At 34.4% G+C, this 23,286-nt stretch overlaps 1 protein-coding gene across 1 annotated transcript in view; it reads left to right on the top strand.

Annotated features, from left to right (window-relative positions):
• Positions 1-2,144: 2,144 nt before the first annotated feature.
• Positions 2,145-23,286, top strand: part of LOC133569202 (sodium channel protein type 4 subunit alpha-like) — a 347,269-nt gene continuing 326,127 nt past the window's right edge. Inside the window, exon 1 of the mRNA XM_061921424.1 lies at positions 2,145-2,567. The gene's annotated coding sequence lies outside the window, so the exon portion shown is untranslated. The remainder of the gene's footprint in view (positions 2,568-23,286) is intronic.

Here is a 23,286-nt window from a genome sequence, read left to right as displayed (position 1 = left end):
ATCCATTAGAGGAAGACAGCCTGCTGTTTCCTTTCACTTAGAAACAAACTTTTATAACTTTGGCCATTCTAAGCCAGTAACTGCCCCCCTTTTACTAATGTTCTCCAATTTTGTAAAAAATGTGTAGAATAAATATTACATTTGAACATTTCTGTCAATGAACATTTGCGTCAGCCTGCGACAAATACCGTATTTCCTTGAATTGCCGCCGGGGCGCTAATTATTTTAAAACCTCTTCTCACTCCGGCATGCGGTAAATTTAGGCCTGCGCTTAAAAATTTGACTGTGATGCAAGGATACCATCATGAAAATTATTACCTCCTGCTTCGATTGAAAGTCCAGTTTAGAAAACTGTTTTATTTTAGATATGTAATCCTCCATGTTAAAAGTGCAAGCGAGAGGAAAAAATAAACACACGCTGCTCACTCTTGCTGCTTGTTGTCACTTCTTCTGCAGCCGAGTAGTCGCAAGAAGGATCACTAGCGCCCTCTACCACTAGGAGGCGGGAGTCATTTAATGAGTCATATTTGACCCACGCGGCTACGGTATATTAATAAAACATAGCTGCTTACTGTTCTTTTTGGCATATTCAATCAATCAATCAATCAATCAATGTTTATTTATATAGCCCCAAATCACAAATGTCTCAAAGGACTGCACAAATCATTACGACTACAACATCCTCGGAAGAACCCACAAAAGGGCAAGGAAAACTCACACCCAGTGGGACGCCAGTGACAATGCTGACAATGGAAACCTTGGAGAGGACCTCAGATGTGGGCAACCCCCCCCCACACCCCCTTCTAGGGGACCGAAAGCAATGGATGTCGAGTGGGTCTAACATGATACTGTGAAAGTTCAATCCGTAGTGGCTCCAACAGAGCCGCGAGAGTTCAGTTCAAGCGGATCCAAGACAGCAGCGAGAGTCCCGTCCACAGGAAACCATCTCAAGCGGAGGCGGATCAGCAGCATAGAGATGTCCCCAACCGATACACAGGCGAGCGGTCCATCCTGGGTCTCGACTCTGGACAGCCAGTACTTCATCCATGGTCATCGGACCGGACCCCCTCCACAAGGGAGGGGGGGACATAGGAGAAAAAAGAAAAGAAGCGGCAGATCAACTGGTCTAAAAAGGAGGTCTATTTAAAGGTTAGAGTATACAGATAAGTTTTAAGGTGAGACTTAAATGCTTCTACTGAGGTAGCATCTCGAACTGTTACCGGGAGGGCATTCCAGAGTACTGGAGCCCGAAATGAAAACGCTCTATAGCCTGCAGACTTTTTTTGGGCTCTAGGAATCACTAATAAGCCGGAGTCTTTTGAACGCAGATTTCTTGCCGGGACATATGGTACAATACAATCGGCAAGATAGGCTGGAGCTAGACCGTGTAGTATTTTATACGTAAGTAGTAAAACCTTGAAGTCACATCTTAAGTGCACAGGAAGCCAGTGCAGGTGAGCCAGTACAGGTGTAATATGATCAAACTTTCTTGTTCTTGTCAAAAGTCTAGCAGCCGCATTTTGTACCAACTGTAATCTTTTAATGCTAGACATGGGGAGACCAGAAAATAATACGTTACAGTAATCGAGACGAGGCGTAACAAACGCATGGAAACAAACAAAACCAGGAAGTGCAAAACGTGACTGATTGTCCAAAATCAAAACATAACATGACAAAACAAAACATGATCCATAGGTGTGACACTCTGTATTTGAGTTCGACACCCCTGCTTTAAGTCCTCATAATTCAATTTATATCTCATGACACATATGGCTGTTGAATTTTTGCGGCTCTAGACAGATTTTTTTTTTTGTATTTTTGTATTTTTGTCCGATATGGCTCTTTCAACATTTTGGGGTTGCCGACCCCTGGTCTAAATAATAACACCACTTTGCTGTTTCCAGTTTTAAAAGCTGGCAATGGTCAAGCTGACAAGCGCACGCTGGACTTGCATTTAACGCATAGTTTATTTTAAGGACTGTCAGAGAAATGCCATATAGTTTATGTAATGTCCACTGAGGTGGCTGAAACAGGACCCCGCCTGCGATACTAAGGCGGGAACCTCTCTCTCTCTCTCTCTCTCTCTCTCTCTCTCTCTCTCTGCGCGCGTCCAGGGGGCGATCAAGCGGCGGGGATGTGGCGAGTCCGGCGGCCCAATTGAGCGCAGCCAGGCTTCCAACACACGCACGAACAACGCGCGGCGCCAATGTACTGAAGACAAAACTTATTTTTTTCTTCTTCCCATCTTTTTTTCCCCCCCCACTCCCTCTCTTGACTTGTCTCTCTTCTAGAGGAGCAACAGCCGGCGAGGGTGGAGTGCGGGGGCGGCTTTTATTCTGAAAGGTGCGCGCATACACGCGGAAAAGAAAGAAAGAAAGAAAGGAAGGAAGGAAGGAAGGAAGAAAGAAAGGTGAAGGCGCTCGTGCGCGCGCCTCCTCCACATCCTCATCATCATCATCATCGGCTGGATGTAAGAGACGAGCTGCCTCCTCGCGCGCACGCGCACGTGCACACGCGCGATGTGAAAGAAGAGGACGCGCGCACTTTTTGTTTGAAACACCTCACACGTAAGTAAAGCACTTTTTTGTTTTTTGCAAGCGCTGACCTTTTGTTTTTTTTTGCCATTTGCGTTGTTTGATAGAAAGTTGGAAAAGTGATGAAGTGTTTCTATTTAAAGTAAATGTTTCCTCCGCTCTTCTTGCTTGCTGGGACCCACTTGGCCCTCCACTCCCCACGGGGGTGGGTGTGTGACTAGGGGGGGGGGGGGGGCAGTTTCCTCTGTTCCTATGCAACCCTGCTCGGCTCTTTCCATTAATTAAGCTCCTGTGTTTATGGAAGACGCACACGGTATTATGAGCCCGACGTGCTTTTACTTTGAAGGCACAACATTTTTCTAATCATGTGTGAGAATATTGCGCAAGCCGATTATAAGGATTCTACTCCATCTTTCAAATCACCGCATTCACTAATAATAATAATAATAATAATAATTGATTTTATTTATTAAAAAAAAGCAAAAAACCTTAAAGTGCCAAGGTGTAAAAAAAAAAATAGTAATAACAATAATAGTAAAAAGATAATAAAAATGAATATAAAACTAGAAACAGCCCAATAGCTAGAACCAGCATGCATATCTATAAAAAGGTTTTTTTTTTTTTTTAAACATCCACAGTCTGAGGTGCCCTCAGGTGGTCAGGGAGAGCGTTCCACAGACTGGGAGCAGCTGTGTACTACGCACTATGTTGTCTTTGCTTCGGATCAGCTGACGGGTGTCGCCACCCTCAAATCAAGGCCCTACTTTTCCATTCCCGCCTCAAGGTGTTATGAGCCGCTACCCGGATCATTCCATATTCTTGTTTTGTTCCAGTTTTGTATCATATTCTGATGTTTGACGTCCTTAGTGCCTGTTTTAGTCGGTTTCCATAGTAACGTATATTTTTCACCTGCCGTGGTTTCCAGGCGCACACCTGTTTTTGCCAATCACAATCCTTATTTAAGCCAGCCCTTTTTGTTTGTTCACTCTCGGCTCCTAATTTGCTTTCACGCAACAAGTCACGACTGCTTTCTATATTCTTACTCGCTAGCTTTCGCGCTACGCCTTATTTATCAGTAGCTCTCATGCTAGTTGTTTTTGTTTTCCCTTTTTGTGCCTTTGTGCAAAGTGTAACTGTTTCTGTTTGTTTTCCCTAGCTCCCATGCTAGCGCCTTTTGTTTGCCTTTTCTGCCTAGCACCAGTGTTTTTGTTCTTAGCCTGTTTTCGAGTTAAATAAATCTTTATTTCTTACCATACGCTGTGTTCTTGCCCGAATGCATCCACGGAAGAACAAATCATTTTATGTGTCCCAGGAAAGCTTGGAAAATATATATGTCAATAAATTACAATATATTTTCTGATTAAATGTATATTTTTTTCCCATTGTGACAGAATAAATACACGTAGTGCATGAAAATTACATACCTTTTGAAAACTTTAATTTCATTTAATATTTTGCAACAAATGTTATATCATAATACATACTGTATTCATTTTTGTTAAAACAAAAATTAATACAAACTGTAAATATCTGCTAGACTTATGATTTCAAAGCAAGTTACCTACCAAATGACAAAATGTAAAAACAAAAACAAAACGGCAACTCAGTTGCCAGAACTTAATCGTAAAACAACAACCCTGGTTTGTTTTTTGCATTTACAATAATACACAGTAAAAACAACAAATGTGGATTTTACAGTTAAAAAAAACCAAGCTCTATCGCCAGAACTTTACAGTAGAAAAACCTGTTACCGTTTTATTGCATTTCGAGTAATGCACCGCAAAAACTATAGACCTAGGTTGTAGGGTAAAAAACAAACAAAAAAAAAGCAGATCATTACCTGGAATTTTACTTTGAAAAAACTAGAACTCTAAACTTAATCACCCGAACTTTACAGTAGAAAATCCTGTTACCGTTTTTCGCATTTCGAGTAATGCACCGCAAAAACAACAAACTTAGATTGTAGGGTAAAAAACAAACAAAAAACGGCAGCTCAGTTTGCCTTGAAAAATACAACTGTAAATTTTACAATAAAAAAACGCAGGTTCAATTTTACTGTAAAAATATCCAAACTGTGTTACTGTTTTTTTATTTACAGTAATACACCAGGAAAACAAAAAACTATATTTTACAGTGGAAAAAAAGCACGTTCAATCGGCAGAATTTTACCGTAAAAAAAATCCTAACTTTGTTACCGTATTGCCAAAAACAACACATTTAGATTTTATGGTAAAAAAAAACAGCTCAGTTACCTGAATTTTACATTGAAAAACAACTGTAGATTTTACAGTAAAAAACTGCACGTTCAATTGTTAGAATTGTACCCTAAAAATATCCAAACTGTGTTACTGTTTTACCATTCACAGTAATACACCAGGAAAACAACAAACTGTAGATTTTACAGTAAAAAACTGCACGTTCAATTGGCAGAATTTTACCATAAAAAAATCCTAACTTTGTCCCAGTTTTGCCAAAAACAACACATTCAGATTTTGTGGTAAAAAAAAAGAAAGACAGCTCAGGTACTTGAATTTTACCTTGAAAAAAACCCTGTAGATTTTATAGTAAAAAACGGCACGTTCAATTTTTCGAATTTAACCGTAAAAATATCCAAACTGTGTTACTGTTTTACTATTCACAGTAATACACCAGGAAAACAACAAACTGTAAATTTTACAGTAAAAAACTGCACGTTGAATCGGCAGAATTTTAACGGAAAAAAATCCCAACTTTGTTACCGTTTTTCCAAAAACAACACATTTACATTTTACAGAAAAAAAAGATGACAGTTCAGTTACCAGAATTTTACCTTGAAAAAACAACTGTAGATTTTACAGTAAAAAACTGCACGTTCAATTGTTAGAATTTTACCGTGAAAATATCCAAACTGTGTTAGTGTTTTACTATTCACTGTAATACACCAGGAAAACGACAAACTATAAATTTTACAGTAAAAAACTGCACATTCAATCGGCAGAATTTTAACGGGAAAAAATCCTAACTTTGTTACCGTTTTTCCAAAAACAACACATTTAAATTGTATTATAAAAAATAAAGATGACAGCTCAGTTACCAGAATTTTACCTTGAAAAAACAACTGTATATTTTACAGAAAAAAACTGCACGTTCAATTGTTAGAATTTTACCGTGAAAATATCCAAACTGTGTTACTGTTTTACTATTCACTGTAATACACCAGGAAAACAACAAACTGTAGATTTTACAGTAAAAAAAAAATGCAGGTTCAATTTTACCGTAAAAATATCCAAACTGTGTTACTGTTTTTCCGTTTACAGTAATACACCAGGAAAACAACAAACTAAAGATTTTGCATAAAAAAAACTGCATGTTCAATCAGCAGAATTTTACTGTTAAAAAATCCTAACTTTGTTACCGTTTTGCCAAAAACATTTAGATTTTATGGTAAAACAACAAACAACTGTAGATTTTACAGTAAAAAAACTGCATGTTCAATCGTTAGAATTTTACCGTAAAAATATCCAAACTGTGTTACTGTTTTACTATTTACAGTAATACATCAGGAAAACAACTAACTGTAGATATGAAAGTAAAAAAAATGCACGTTCCATTTTACCGTATAAATATCCAAACCGTGTTACTGTTTTTCTATTTACAGCAATACACCAAGAAAACAACAAATGGTATATTTTACAGTAAAAAAAAACTGCACGTTCAATCTGCAGAATTTTACTGTGAAAAAATCCAAACTTTGTTACCGTTTTTCCAAAACCAAAAACTAGATTTTATGGTAAAAAAAAAAATTGACAGCTCTGTTACCAGAATTTTACCTTGAACAAACAAAAACTGTGGTAAAAAATCCTAAAGCTGAATCGCCAGAACTTTACAGTAGAAAAACCCGTTACCGTTTTTCGTATTTTGAGTAATACACCGCAAAAACAACAAAATTAGATTTTAGGCTAAAAACAAAAAACTGCAGCTCATTTACCAGGATTTTACCTGGAAAAAATCGCAACTGTAGATTTTACAGAAAAAAAAAACTGCATGTTCAATTATCAGACTTTTACTGTAAAAATATTTAATCTGTGTTACTGTTTTTCCATTTACAGTAATACGCAGTAAACAATAAACTTAGATTTTACATCAAAAACAAAACGGCAGAATTTTACCTTAAAATAACAACTAGCGATTTTACAGTAAAAGACTGGATGTTTAATTTTTAGAATTTTACCGTAGAAATATCCCAACTATGTTACTGTTTTTCCATTTACAGTAATGTACCAGGAAAACAACAAACGGTAGATTTTACAGTAAAAAACTGCACGTTCAATCGCCAGAATTTTACATTGAAAAATCCAAACTTTGTTACCGTTTTTCCAAAAGAAATAACTTTAGATTTTATAGTAAAAAAAAAAAATGTGACTGCTCGGTTACCAGAATTTTACCTTGAAAAAACAAATGTAGATTTTACAGTAAAAAAAACTGCAAGCCCAATCGCCAGAACTTTACAGTAGAAAAACTTGTTGCCTTTTTCGTATTTTGAGTAATACACCGCAAAAAACAAACTTAGTATAAAACAAAATGGCAGCTCAGTTATCAAGATCTACCTTGAAAAAACAACTGTAGATTATACCGTAAAAAATCGGCACATTCAATTGTTTGAATTTTACAGTAAAAAACTGCACGTTCAATTGTTAGAATATTACCGTAAAAATATCCAAACTATGTTTATGTTTTTCCATTTAGAGTAATACACCAGGAAAACAACAAACTTAGATTTTACGGTAAAACAAAAACGACATCTTAGTTGCCAGAACTTAATCGTTAAACAACAACAACTGTGGTAATGTTTTTGCATTTACGGTAATATACAGTAAAAAAACTACTAGCTGAATTGGCAGAACTTTACAGCGGAAAACCCTGTTCCCGTTTTTCGTATTTCGAGTAACACGCCGTAAAAACAACAAAATACGATTTTAGGGTAGTTTCCAGAATTTTACCTTGAAAAACAACAACTGTAGATCCTACAGTCAAAAACTGCACGTTCAATTGTTAGAATATTACCGTAAAAATATCCAAACTGTGTTACTGTTTTTCCATTTAGAGTAATACACCAGGAAAACAACAAACTTAGATTTTACGGTAAAACAAAAACAACATCTTAGTTGCCAGAACTTAATCGTCAAACAACAACTGTGGTACCGTTTTTGCATTTACGGTAATATACAGTAAAAAACACAACTGTAGATTTTACAGTAAAAAACTACTAGCTGAATTGGCAGAACTTTACAGCGGAAAACCCTGTTTGTGTTTTTCATATTTCGAGTAACACGCCGCAAAAACAACAAAATACGATTTTAGGGTAGTTTCCAGAATTTTACCTTGAAAAAACAACTGTAGATCTTACAGTCAAAAACTGCACGTTCAATTGTTCGAATTTTACCGTAAAAAAATCCAAACTTTGTTACCATTTTTCCAAAAGAAACAACTTTAGATTTTATGGTAAAAAAAAAAAAAATGTGACAGCTCAGTTACCAGAATTTTACCTTGAAAAAACAAATGTAGATTTTACAGTAAAAAAAACTGCAAGCTCAATCGCCAGAACTTTACAGTAGAAAAACTTGTTGCCTTTTTCGTATTTTGAGTAATACACCGCAAAAAACTAAAACTTTGTAAAAAAACAAAATGGCAGCTCAGTTACCAAGATCTACCTTGAAAAAACCGTAGATTTTACAGTAAAAAAACGGCACATTCAATTGTTAGAATTTTACAGTAAAAAAATGCACGTTCAATTGTTAGAATATTACCGTAAAAATATCCAAACTATGTTACTGTTTTTCCATTTAGAGTAATACACCAAGATTGTTGTTGTTCTTTGTTTTATGTGAAGATTGCCGAAATAAAATACATTGATTGATTGATTGAGAAAACAACAAACTTAGATTTTACGGTAAAACAAAAACGACATCTTAGTTGCCAGAACTTAATCGTTAAACAACAACAACTGTGGTAATGTTTTTGCATTTACGGTAATATACAGTAAAAAAACTACTAGCTGAATTGGCAGAACTTTACAGCGGAAAAACCTGTTCCCGTTTTTCGTATTTCGAGTAACACGCCGCAAAAACAACAAAATAGGATTTTAGGGTAGTTTCCAGAATTTTACCTTGAAAAAACAACTACTGTAGATCCTACAGTCAAAAACGGCACGTTCAATTGTTAGGATATTACCGTAAAAATATCCAAACTATGTTACTGTTTTTCCATTTAGAGTAATACACCAGGAAAACAACAAACTTAGATTTTACGGTCAAACAAAAACGACATCTTAGTTGCCAGAACTTAATCGTCAAACAACAACTGTGGTACCGTTTTTGCATTTACGGTAATATACAGTAAAAAACACAACTGTAGATTTTACAGTAAAAAACTACTAGCTGAATTGGCAGAACTTTACAGCGGAAAAACCTCTTCCCGTTTTTCATATTTCGAGTAACACGCCGCAAAAACAACAAAACACGATTTTAGGGTAGTTTCCAGAATTTTACCTTGAAAAAACAACAACTGTAGATCCTACAGTCAAAAACTGCACGTTCAATTGTTAGGATATTACCGTAAAAATATCCAAACTATGTTACTGTTTTTCCATTTAGAGTAATACACCAGGAAAACAACAAACTTAGATTTTACGGTAAAACAAAAACGACATCTTAGTTGCCAGAACTTAATCGTCAAACAACAACTGTGGTACCGTTTTTGCATTTACGGTAATATACAGTAAAAAACACAACTGTAGATTTTACAGTAAAAAACTACTAGCTGAATTGGCAGAACTTTACAGCGGAAAAACCTCTTCCCGTTTTTCATATTTCGAGTAACACGCCGCAAAAACAACAAAATACGATTTTAGGGTAGTTTCCAGAATTTTACCTTGAAAAAACAACAACTGTAGATCCTACAGTCAAAAACTGCACGTTCAATTGTTAGGATATTACCGTAAAAATATCCAAACTATGTTACTGTTTTTCCATTTAGAGTAATACACCAGGAAAACAACAAACTTAGATTTTACGGTAAAACAAAAACGACATCTTAGTTGCCAGAACTTAATCGTCAAACAACAACTGTGGTACCGTTTTTGCATTTACGGTAATATACAGTAAAAAACACAACTGTAGATTTTACAGTAAAAAACTACTAGCTGAATTGGCAGAACTTTACAGCGGAAAAACCTGTTCCCGTTTTTCGTATTTCGAGTAACACGCCGCAAAAACATCAAAATACGATTTTAGGGTAGTTTCCAGAATTTTACCTTGAAAAAACAACAACTGTAGATCTTACAGTCAAAAACTGCACGCTCAATTGTTCGAATTTTACCGTAAAAAAATCCAAACTTTGTTACCATTTTTCCAAAAGAAACAACTTTAGATTTTATGGTAAAAAAAATAAAAATGTGACAGCTCAGTTACCAGAATTTTACCTTGAAAAAACAAATGTAGATTTTACAGTAAAAAAACTGCAAGCTCAATCGCCAGAACTTTACCGTAGAAAAACGTGTTGCCTTTTTCGTATTTTGAGTAATACACCGCAAAAAACAAAAACTTAGTATAAAACAGAATGGCAGCTTAGTTACCAAGATCTACCTTGAAAAAACAACTGTAGATTTTACAGTAAAAAAACGGCACATTCAATTGTTAGAATTTTACAATAAAACATCCAGTCTTTTACTGTAAAATCGCTAGTTGTTGTTATTTTAAGGTAAACCCTGTTCGCTTTTTTCGTATTTCGAGTAACACGCCGCAAAAACAACAACATACGATTTTAGGGTAGTTTTCAGAATTTTACCTTGAAAAAACAACAACTGTAGATCTTACAGTCAAAAACTGCATGTTCAATTGTTAGAATTTTACCGTAAAAAAATCCAAACTTTGTTACCGAAGGTAAGAAAAGTTGATTATGCCAAATATTGCGAAACAAAACGCCAGGTAAAATATCTGCTGATACACACACTACAATAATACTTCTATGTTTAATGCGCCAACAATTCATCAAGTGCTGCGGCTTCATAGCTTACCCAAGTCGTACTAAAACATTTTAACAGATATTTAAGCGCCGCGTCTTATGTTTTATATTCTCAACGGAACATTTAAAGTTCTGGTGTTTACTGCCATCGTATTGCAGTCTACACGTATCTCTTATGTATGACTGCCATCTACTGGTCACAATTATCATTACACCATGTAACAAATAAAATTGCTTCGAGGTCAATAAGCACAACCAGGATTACTCCGTACATTAGGTGCACCGGGTTATAAGGGGCACCGTCGTTTTTTTTGAGAAAATTAAAGGATTTTAAGTGCGCCTTATAGTCCGATTTATTGATTTATTGATTGATTGATTGAAACTTTTTTTAGTAGATTGCACGTCTTATGTTTTATATTCTCAACGGAACATTTAAAATTCTGGTGTTTACTGCCATTGTATTGCAGTCTACACGTATCTCTTATGTATGACTGCCATCTCCTGGTCACAATTATCATTACACCATGTAACAAATAAAATTGCTTCGAGGTCAATAAGCACAACCAGAATTAATCCGTACATTAGGTGCACCGAATTATAAGGGGCACCGTCGTTTTTTTTGAGAAAATGAAAGGATTTTAAGTGCGCCTTATAGTCCGATTTATTGATTTATTGATTGATTGATTGAAACTTTTTTTAGTAGATTGCACGTCTTATGTTTTATATTCTCAACGGAACATTTAAAGTTCTGGTGTTTACTGCCATCGTATTGCAGTCTACACATATCTCTTATGTATGACTGCCATCTCCTGGTCACAATTATCATTACACCATGTAACAAATAAAATTGCTTCGAGGTCAATAAGCACAACCAGAATTAATCCGTACATTAGGTGCACCGAATTATAAGGGGCACCGTCGTTTTTTTTGAGAAAATGAAAGGATTTTAAGTGCGCCTTATAGTCCAATTTATTGATTGATTGATTGAAACTTTTATTAGTAGATTGCACAGTACAGTACATATTCCGTACAATTGACCACTAAATGGTAACACCCCAATACGTTTTTCAACTTGTTCAAGTCGGGGTCCACGTTAATAAATTCATGGTAAAATACGTTAAAAAAATACGGTAATATCATTAGAGGTGGAATCCTTATTAATATCAGGGTTGTCAATCTTTAGGTACGCACGATTCGATTTGATTCTTGGGGGTTAAGGATACGATTCAGAATCGATTCAAAACTATTTTCGATTTAAAATCCATACTTTTTAATAACATTGTGTGATACCTCCAAGAATGCGAACAAATTTGAAACAAATGTGCTTGTCTGTTGCTGGTGTGAAAGCATGGAATTCTCTAAAGAAAGACTTAAAAAGCTGTAAGAATATCTTTTGAATTTATGAAGAGTTATAAAAAGAGAAAACTGGAATTATATCAAACTGAATTTTGATTTAGATTGGACATGTCATTGTGAAAATGTTTAAAGGACATTTAAAAAGTATGTTGGAGTTCGGGTGTTGGTGGAGGGAACAGTTATAAAGTCATCTAAAATCCATCCATTTTCTACCGCTTATTCCCTTTCGGGGTAGCGGGGGGCGCTGGCGCCTATCTCAGCTACAATCGGGCGGAAGGCAGGGTACACCCTGGACAAGTCATCTAAAATAATTTGTGTTAAAAAGGGGGCAGATAAATATAAGAATAGTATTCTTCCATCTGCTCCTTTCTGATCATGGAAATGTATAAGCAACAAAAAAACAATGAAAGTGTCAATTGTACGTGGCTTGTATGTATGCATTTTCATGAAAGGAATAAAAAACAACAACGAAAAAACAAAAACAAAACTAAAGTCCTTCATAATATAGAGCAATGGTTCTCAACCTTTTTTCAGTGATGTACCCCCTGTGAACATTTTTTTAAATTCAAGTACCCCCTAATCAGAGCAAAGCATTTTTGGTTGAAAAAAAGAGATAAAGAAGTAAAATACAGCACTATGTCATCAGTTTCTGATTTATTAAATTGTATAACAGTGCAAAATATTGCTCATTTGTAGTGGTCTTTCTTGTACTATTTGAAAAAAAATACACAAAAATGAGTAAAAACTTGTTGAAAAATAAACAAGTGATTAAATTATAAATAAAGATTTCTACACATAGAAGTAATCATCAACTTGGGGATTGTAATAGAGATCCATCTGGATTCATCAACTTCATTCTAAACATTTCTTCACAAAAAAATAAATCTTTAACATCAATATTTATGGAACATGTCCACAAAAAACCTAGCTGTCAACACTGAATATTGCATTGTTGCATTTCTTTTCACAGTTTATGAACTTACATTCATATTTTGTTGAAGTATTATTCAATAAATATATTTATAAAGGATTTTTGAATTGTTGCTATTTTTAGAATATTTTTGAAAAATCTCACATACCCCTTGGCGTACCTTAAAGTACCCCCAGGGGTACGCGTACCCCCATTTGAGAACCATTGATATAGATAAACAGCTGTGATACATTTCTGTGTTATTTAAAAGAAAACTAGTCTTGTTCAACTGAATTCTACCCAAACATTCAATAAGGACAGAACAGATTTATAAAAAAAAAAATAAATAAATAAATAAATAGGAATTGTTACAAATAAATATCGCGACTTATTTAAAAAAAAATCTATTTTTCTGACACCCCTATGTATTATTGTTGATATATCATTCACTGCTACAAGCATTGATTGATTGATTGAAACTTTTATTAGTATATTGCACAGTTCAGTACATCCATCCATCCATTTTCTACTGCTTATTCCCTTTTTGGGGTCGCGGGGGGCTCTGGCACCTATCTCAGCTACAATCGGGCGGAAGGCGGGGTACAAGTCGCCACCTCATCGCAGAGCCAACACAGATAGACAGACAACATTCACACACTAGGGCCAATTTAGTGTTGCCAATCAACCTATCCCCATGTGCATGTCTTTGGAGGTGGGAGGAAGCCGTAGTACCCGGAGGGAACCCACGCATTCACGGGGAGAACATGCAAACTCCACACAGAAAGATCCCGAGCCTGGATTTGAACCCAGGACTGCAGGAACTTCGTATTGTGAGGCAGACGCACTAACCCCTCTCCCACCGTGAAGCCCTTTCAGTACATATTCCGTACAATTGACCACTAAATGGTAACACCCCAATAAGTTTTTCAACTTAAGTCGGGGTCCACGTTAATCAATTCATATTAGCCCTCTAAGGGCCACCATTACTGCGCCGTGGCCCTCAGTGAAAAAGAGTTTGACACCCCTATTCTGAATGCCCCTCTAATTGTCAGGTTTGTCCCTAAAAGTTTGGTTATGTTTTAGTTTTTTCCTCTGAATTTGTTTGTTTCCTCTGTGTGTGTGTAGTATTTTCTGTCAGCGCTCTTATTTTGTCTGTTTCCTGTGTTTCCCCTCAGCTGTGGCTGATTGGCATCTGGCCACACCTGGTGTCAATCAGCCCGATCCTATTTTAACCTGCCTTCCCATCCAGTGTGTACTGGATTATTGTCGTTGCTACCCGTCCTGTCAATGCAACGTTGCGGTCAGCTATATTTGATAGCGGTTTGTAGCTTACTGTCTTTTGTTCCCTGCTTCCAAGTTTGTTTGTTCATAGCCAATTTTTGTTTGTTCTCTTTTGGTTTGTTTTTGTCTTAGTATTTAATTAAATCATGTTTTCCTGCATCTTGGGGTTCGTCAACAACCAACTCTGCCACTAGTGGCCGAGTGTCGTAGTCGTGGGCCCTCGCAGGGTCATCATGGTGGACGTCGAATGGCGTATGAGGCAAGGCAGGGTGTGTTTGTCAGGCGGTGCTGATTTCTGGGTGATGATGATGAGGAGGAAGGTGGGCGGGGGTCAATGTCCCGTCGCCCCCTTGTGTAACCTTGAGAGTGAAAGAGCGATCCCGGCCTGGAGAAGTCGACGTGAACATTGCGCTGCTGTGTCAACACGTCGCCAACAACAGGTGTCTGCCGCCTGCCTCGCATGCATCGCATTTGTGTGTGCGTGTGCGTGTGTGTGTGTGTGTGTGTGTGTGTGTGTGTGTGCAGCGGAGAGGCTGCTGTTTGTTCAGAGCGGCAGCAGTGGGCCTGACCTTTCCTCCAACATTAGTCGTTGTTTGACGCCGCCGCTCCGTGGTCCCGCCCCCTATTTATTTTGCCGAAGCGCCATTGTGTGTGTGTTTGAGGAAGGTATGACACCCGAGAGCAGCTCTCTTCGTTTGCTCTACGTTTGTTCTCTTTTTCCACGTCAAACACATTTTCCCATCGGAACAAATGGAGATGAAAACGATCCGGGCGGTAAAATGATATCAATGTATATGGCAATGAACACGTAATCGATAAGTGTTTCTGACAGGTTCAAACACCGATGACGTGTATTAAACCAGGGGTGGACACACTTTTTCTGAAGGCGAGCAAATTTTTAATAAACTAAGAATAAACTAAGAAATCACATGTGCATAAGTATTTTTTTAAAGAGATTTTTGCTAATGTATTACTAATAAAAAAAACAAAGAAATCACATGTGCATAAGTATTCTTTAAAGATTTTGCTAATTTATTATAAATAATAAACTGAGAAATCACATGTGCATAAGTATTTTTTTAAAGAGATTTTTGCTAAATTATTATAAATAATAAACTAAGAAATCACATGTGCTTAAGTATTTTTGAAAGACATTTTTGCAAAATTTTTATAAATAATAAACTAAGAAATCACATGTGCATAAGTATTCTTTAAAGATTTTGCTAATTTATTATAAATAATAAACTAATAAATCACATGTGCATAAGTATTTTTGAAGATATTTTTGCAAATTTATTAAGAATAATGAACTAATAAATCACATGTGCATAAGTATTTTTGAAAGAGATTTTTACTAATTTTATTACAAATAATAAACTAAGAAATCACATGTGCATAAGTGTTTTTGAAGATATTTTTGCAAATTTATTAAAAATAATAAAGTAATAAATCACATGTGCATAAGTATTTTTGAAAGAGATTTTTGCTAAATCAATATAAATAATAAACTAAGAAATCACATGTGCATAAGTATTTTTTTAAAGAGATTTTTGCTATTTTATTACAAATAATAAACTAAGAAATCACATGGGCTATATAAGTAAACGTTGATTGATTGATTGATGTGCATAAGTATTTTTGAAGATATTTTTGCAAATTTATTAAAAATAATAAACTAATAAATCACATGTGCATAAGTATTTTTGAAGATATTTTTGCTAATTTTATTAGAAATAATAAACTAAGAAATCACATGTGCATAAGTATTTTTTAAGATATTTTTGCTAATTTATTAAGAATAATAAACTAAGAAATCACATGTGCATAAGTATTTTTTAAAGAAATTTTTGCTATTTTATTACAAATAATAAACTAAGAAATCACATGTGCATAAGTATTTTTGAAAGAGACTTTTGCTAATTTTATTAGAAATAATAAACTAATAAATCACATGTGCATAAGTATTTTTGAAAGAGACTTTTGCTAATTTTATTAGAAATAATAAACTAATAAATCACATGTGCATAAGTATTTTTGAAGATATTTTTGCTAATTTTATTAGAAATAATAAACTAAGAAATCACATGTGCATAAGTATTTTTTAAGATATTTTTGCTAATTTATTAAGAATAATAAACTAAGAAATCACATGTGCATAAGTATTTTTTAAAGAAATTTTTGCTATTTTATTACAAATAATAAACTAAGAAATCACATGTGCATAAGTATTTTTGAAAGAGACTTTTGCTAATTTTATTAGAAATAATAAACTAATAAATCACATGTGCATAAGTATTTTTGAAAGAGATTTTTGCTAATTTATTATAAATAATAAACTAAGAAATCACATGTGCATAAGTATATTTGAAGATATTTTTGCTAATTTATTAAAAATAAACTAAGAAATCACATGTGCATAAGTATTTTTTTAAAGAGATTTTTGCTATTTTATTATAAATAACAAACTAAGAAATCACATGTGCATAAGTATTTTTGAAAGAGATTTTTGCTAAATTATTATGAATAATAAACTAAGAAATCACATGTGCATAAGTATTTTTGAAAGAGATTTTTGCTAAATTATTATGAATAATAAACTAAGAAATCACATGTGCATAAGTATTTTTTAAAGAGATTTTTGCTATTTTATTAGAAATAATAAACTAAGAAATCACATGTGCATAAGTATTCTTTAAAGATTTTGCTAATTTATTATAAATAATAAACTAATAAATCACATGTGCATAAGTATTTTTGAAGATATTTTTGCTAATTTATTAAAAATAATAAACTAAGAAATCACATGTGCATAAGTATTTTTTAGAGATTTTTGCTATTTTATTAGAAATAATAAACTAAGAAATCACATGTGCATAAGTATTTTTTAGAGATTTTTGCTATTTTATTAGAAATAATAAACTAAGAAATCACATGTGCATAAGTATTTTTTAAAGACATTTTTGCTAATTCATTACAAATGATAAACTAAGAAATCACATGTGCATTAGTATTTTTTAAAGAGATTTTTGCTAAATTATTATAAATAATAAACTAAGAAATCACATGTGCATAAGTATTTTTTTAAAGAGATTTTTGCCAATTCATTATAAATAATAAACTAAGAAATCAAATGTGCATAAGTATTCTTTTAAGATTTTGCAAATTTATTATAAATAATAAACTAATAAATCACATGTGCATAAGTATTTTTTTAAAGAGATTTTTGCTTTTTTATTATAAATAATAAACTAAGAAATCACATGTGCATAAGTATTTTTAAAGAGATTTTTGCTAAATTATTATAAATAATAAACTAAGAAATCACATGTGCATAAGTATTTTTAAAGAGATTTTTGCTATTTCATTACAAATAATAAACTAAGAAATCACATGTGCATAAGTATTTTTTTAAAGAGATGTTTGCTATTTTATTAAAAATAATAAACTAAGAAATCACATGTGCATGAGTATTCTTTAAAGATATTTTTGCTAATTTATTAAGAATAATAAGCTAAGAAATCACATCTGCATAAGTATTTTTTTAAAGAGATGTTTGCTATTTTATTAAAAATAATAAACTAAGAAATCACATGTGCATAAGTATTCTTTAAAGATATTTTTGCTAATTTATTAAGAATAATAAACTAAGAAATCACATGTGCATAAGTATTTTTGAATATATTTTTGCAAATTTATTAAAAATAATAAACTAAGAAATCACATGTGCATAAGTATTTTTTCAAAGAGATTTTTGCTATTTTATTACAAATAAATGACGTGTATTAAACCAGTGGACACACTTTTTCTGCAGGCGAGTTACTTTTCAATAAACTAAGAAATCACATGTGCATAAGTATTCTTTAAAGATTTTGCTAATTTATTAGAAATAATAAACTAAGAAATCACATGTGCATAAGTATTTTTGAAATAGATTGTTGCTATTTTATTACAAATAAACTAAGAAATCACATGTGCACAAGTATTTTTGAAGATATTTTTGCTAATTTATTAAAAATAATAAACTAAGAAATCACATGTGCATAAGTATTTTTGAAAGAGATTTTTGTTAATTTATTGAAAATAATAAACTAAGAAATCACATGTGCATAAGTATTTTTTTAAAGAGATTTTTGCTAATTTATTACAAATAATAAACTAAGAAATCACATGTGCATAAGTACTCACAGCCTTTTGCCCTGAAAGGCTGCCAAAGGCACATCTACAAAGTACTGCGCGAAGGCTTTGAATAATTATAACATGTGATTTCTTAGATTTTTATTTTGAACAAATTTGCAAAAAGCTCTAAAATACTTTGGGACGGCGTGGCGCGGCGGCGGAGTGGCTGTGCGCAACCCAAGGGTCCCTGGTTCAATCCCCACCCAGTACCAACCTCCTCACGTCCGTTGTGTCCTGAGCAAGACACTTCACCCTTGCTCCTGATGGGTGCTGGTTGGCGCCTTGCATGGCAGCTCCCTCCATCAGTGTGTGAATGTGTGTGTGAATGGGTAAATGTGGAAGTAGTGTCAAAGCGCTTTGAGTACCTTGAAGGTAGAAAAGCGCTATACAAGTACAACCCATTTATTTATGTATCATTTGTTGCTCGCAAGTGCTGAGTTATTGTGCACAAATATGGGGAAATAACGATGTTACAAAAAAGTTTAGTTAGAATAATACGTACTGTTGGCCATAGAGAACGTACAAACACTTAATTTATATAATCAAATATACTTGAATTTAACGACTTTGTGCATTTGCGAACGGCTAAAATGATGTACAAAGCAACTTAACTCTTCTCAACAAAAGAGAAGAACTAAAAAGCCTATTATTGTGAGGTTGTAAGGTGCTATAGCAGGGGTCGGGAACCTTTTTGACTGAGGGAGCCAAGAAAGCTAAATATTTTAAAATGTATTTCTGTAAGAGCCATATAACATTTTTTTTAACACTGAAAACAACTAAACGTGTGCATTTTTAAGTAAGACCAACATTTCTAGAGTAGAATAGGTCTCTTATTCTTTGTAGTGACATTGTTATTCTGAAGCTAACTGTGGAGGGGGCGTGGCCTGCGGGCCTGCAGCGAAGCAGGGTGTTGCCAGGGTCGGGCTCGAAATCAGCGACTGGTGCGTAGACGGCCCACATGGGACCTTGTTATCTAATCACCTGTCGCTCTGTTATAAGCAGCAGCCAGGAGGAGAGACGGGGTTGGGGCTGGAGCCAGAGCGCGAGCGAGAACGAAAGAGGAAAAGACAATTGCTGGAAAGCAACTGAGAGACTTATTGAAAAATAAAACAATATTGTAACCCTGAAACAGGCTCTCATGTCGGTGCTTGGGGGTCTGAAGAACCCCCAGGAGGGCAAGCCCCACACTAACCAATAATAAATAAATAACTTCTGACCATTAACGCAACTTCTTGAACAGGTGCGGTAGAAAATGGATGGATGGATTAAAAATGCATGACATTTTTTTATATTTTGAACGTCATTTTTAACTGTAATTACAAGTGGAATTATTCATTACTTATCGTGTTACGCAATGTCAGCTCAGATTTATCCGAGAGCCAGATGCAGTCATCAAAAGAACCACATCTGGCTCGTTAGCCATAGGTTCCCTACCCCTGTGCTATAGAAATAAATCTTGATCGATACAGACCTTGATTGATATAACCTCAGAGGAAAATATAATTTAAAACATCTGTATGCACGTACAACACTTAAAACATTTAGCATATCAGTATGTGGAATTGAGTCATGGAATGGATTAAGCAAATAAAGCAAACAAAGTACTAATATATGATTCACTTTAAGACACTGTTCGAACTACCAGTATTCACTAAGTACATTTTTATTTATTTATATATATATATATATATATATATATATATATAGGAAACATATTGAGCCTTTAAAAATGAAATAGATGATCTCATTACCTCCTAGGTCACAGGTGTGGCCCGCCAATTAATTCTATTTGGCCCTCGAAAGCCTGGAAATAATATGTATTAATAAAGTAGAGTAACATTTCTTACTAAATGTATTCTTTCTTTCTGTTTTGGGAGAAAAAAAGTATATATACTCAATGTGATCGCACATTATGTTAACTTAAATATTGTCTAATTAAACAAAAATATATTCTCAAACATTCAACTTTAGCTGGAAATAAACACTAGTAATAACGATTTCAAAGCAATTTATCCATCAAATTGTGCAATGTAAAAATGGCAATAGATTTCATGGTAAATGTATTCTTTCTTTCTATTTTGGGAGAAAAAAAAATGTACTCCATGTGATCGCAAATTATGTTAACTTAAATCAGGGGTGCCCGTTACGTCGATCGCGAGCTACCAGTCGACCGCGGGGGGTGTGTCAGTCGATCTCCAGCCAGGCTTTTAAAAAAAATAGACCTAAAAATTAGTGATCATCAATCTTCACCAAGACGTCACTTAAATGACATTCACGGTACCGGAGGGTCTTGTGAGATGACACTGGCTGCTGCAAGATCATTATTATTAAAATATGACCGAGAGGAAGGCGAGAAACACTTTTTATTTCAACAGACTCTCGCGCCGTACCTTCCGTCAAAACTCTAAAGGCCGACTGCACATTTCCTATCTTCACAATAAAAGCCCTGCTTCATGCTGCCTGCGCTAACTAAATACAGAGTCTCGGAAAACTGGCGTGCACAAGCGATCCCTCAGAAAGCTGGCGTGCACATCACTTGTGCACGCCAGCTTTCCGAGACTCTTATTTTGTTAGCGCAGGCAGCATGAAGCAGGGCTTTTATTGTGAAGATAGGAAATGTGCAGTCGGCCTTTAGAGTTTTGACGGAAGGGACGGCGCGAAAGTCTGTTGAAATAAAAAGTGTTTCTCTCCTTCCTCTCTGTCATTTTTTCATAATAATGAACTGGCAGCAGCCAGCGTCATCTCACAAGACCCTCGGGTGCCGTGAATGTCAATCAAGCAAGCTACGGAATTTGCCGCCAATGTTTTTCTTGTAAAGTGTATGGAAGCTGGATGAATTAGATGCCAAAAACCAACCACTTTCATGTGGTATTGTACAGAAAGGACAACTTTTTTTCTCCTCCATTTGAAAATGTGGGCGTTATCATCATTACTGTCTGATTCCAATCAATGCAAGTCATCAGAATCAGGTAATACACCAACTTATATTCTTGTCTTTGTGAAAGAAAGACATCTATATGTGTTACACACGCTTGTATTATAATTAAACACATTTAACTTGTTTACAAAAATGTCTCTTTCATAAATAAATAAATATAAATGATATATATAAATGAGGTAGATCCCCTCGAGTTGGTCAATTGAAAAGTAGCTCGCCTGCAGAAAAAGTGTGGGCACCCCTGACTTAAATATTGCCTAATTATGCAAAAATATATGATCAAACATTCAAACCAATTTTTAACCAGAAATAAATACTAATAATAATGATTTCCAAGCAAGTTATCCATCAAATTGTGCAATGTAAAATCAGCAATAGATTTCATGGTAAAATTGTGAAATTTACTGTGGTTTTTACAGCATTTTTCTCTAAATGAAAAAAAACAAAACTTTTTTTTACTGTAATAAACTGTGGTGCTTATTTGGCATTTACAGTAATACACCGAAAAATCTACAGTTGTTGAGTTGCGGTAAAAAACAGAAAAACAAACTGGCAGCTCAGGTGCCAAAATTTTAATGTAAAATGGCATTTTTGTATTTACAGTAAAAAAAAAAACAAATATAAAATTCTGGCAACTGAACTGCCTTTATTTTTTTTTATTATTTTTTTTACCATAAAAGCAGAAGTACTGTTTTTTCATTTCCAGTAATATACACTATATTTTCAGGTGAAATTATTGCATTTTACCGTATTTTTTCAAATATTTTAGTTTTAAAAAAATCTACTAATAAAATGCTTTAGAAAAATGTTTAATAATAGTATTCACTATTAGAAACGGCCCTCTAGGGGCCAAACATACGTGGCCCTCATTGAAAATTACTTTGGTGAACCATAAATGACTTAAATATTTATTATGAGATTATTATTATGTATATATTTACACGTGTAATATTTATTTATGTATTTAATATTTGTTTACTTACTTGAAATTATATATTTATATAGCGCTTTTCTCTAGTGACTCAAAGCTCTTTACATAGTGAAACTATGTTTTTTTAGTTTCACTATACATAATACATAATATTTATTTATGTATTTAATATTTGTTTACTTACTTGAAATTATATATTTATATAGCGCTTTTCTCTAGTGACTCAAAGCTCTTTACATAGTGAAACCCAATACCTAAGTTACATTTAAACCAGTGTGGGTGGCACTGGGAGCAGGTGGGTAAAGTGTCTTGCCCAAGGACACAACGGCAGTGCCTAGGATGGCGGAAGCGGGAATCGAACCTGCAACCCTCAAGTTGCTGGCATGGCCACTCTACCAACCGAGCTATGCCGCCCTATTGCATATTAGAGCATTTACTCATGTGTTTATTAACTGCTCTGTTAACACGAACAAGCAAACGGGATTAAACTGCTATGATACGAAACGGGGTAGGATTAAAAAAACATTTGCTTCTTCCGACTCCTTTTCGGACATACTGCAATGAAACTGGAGATATGTGAGCTATTACATTGTGTTGTATGCATGTTTGAAATAAACTGAAACTGACAGCCTGAGTTTTTAAGTTAGTTTAGTCTTTATTTGAAGGGACAATGCACAGAAACATTAAACTCAAAGAAAGATATGTTCTGTACCAGATTATAGCTAAATAGCTCATTTCCATCTGCAGTCCCCGGCTACCTAAAATAAAGGGATGCAAAAATCATGCAATAAAATTATCACAATAAAATCATACCATACCAAGTAATCAGTCATGAAATGCCCTTTCATGAACACATACTTAATATACAATACAACCACACCTCGTTTACATCATCACACAAAGACAATACGTGCTCTTGTTCTCATCTGTTGTCATTTGTAAAAACCACCATGATTTTAACACACACACCTCACAATTTACAACAAAAATGCTGACATGTATAAATATAATACACATGAAGTGGATCCGTCAAACAAAGTGGCCACCTTAGTGACCGTGTGAGCAGCTTTGTTTGCTCCAAAGCCACTTTTTAACTTCAATTGTCCACATTGTCATTATGGGACATTGTGTGTAGATTTTGGAGGACAAAAATGAAGGT

This window comes from Nerophis ophidion, linkage group LG15 (assembly GCF_033978795.1).
Source record: "Nerophis ophidion isolate RoL-2023_Sa linkage group LG15, RoL_Noph_v1.0, whole genome shotgun sequence".
NCBI classification, from domain to species: domain Eukaryota; kingdom Metazoa; phylum Chordata; class Actinopteri; order Syngnathiformes; family Syngnathidae; genus Nerophis; species Nerophis ophidion.
This window is presented reverse-complemented; position numbering and strand designations above follow the sequence as displayed.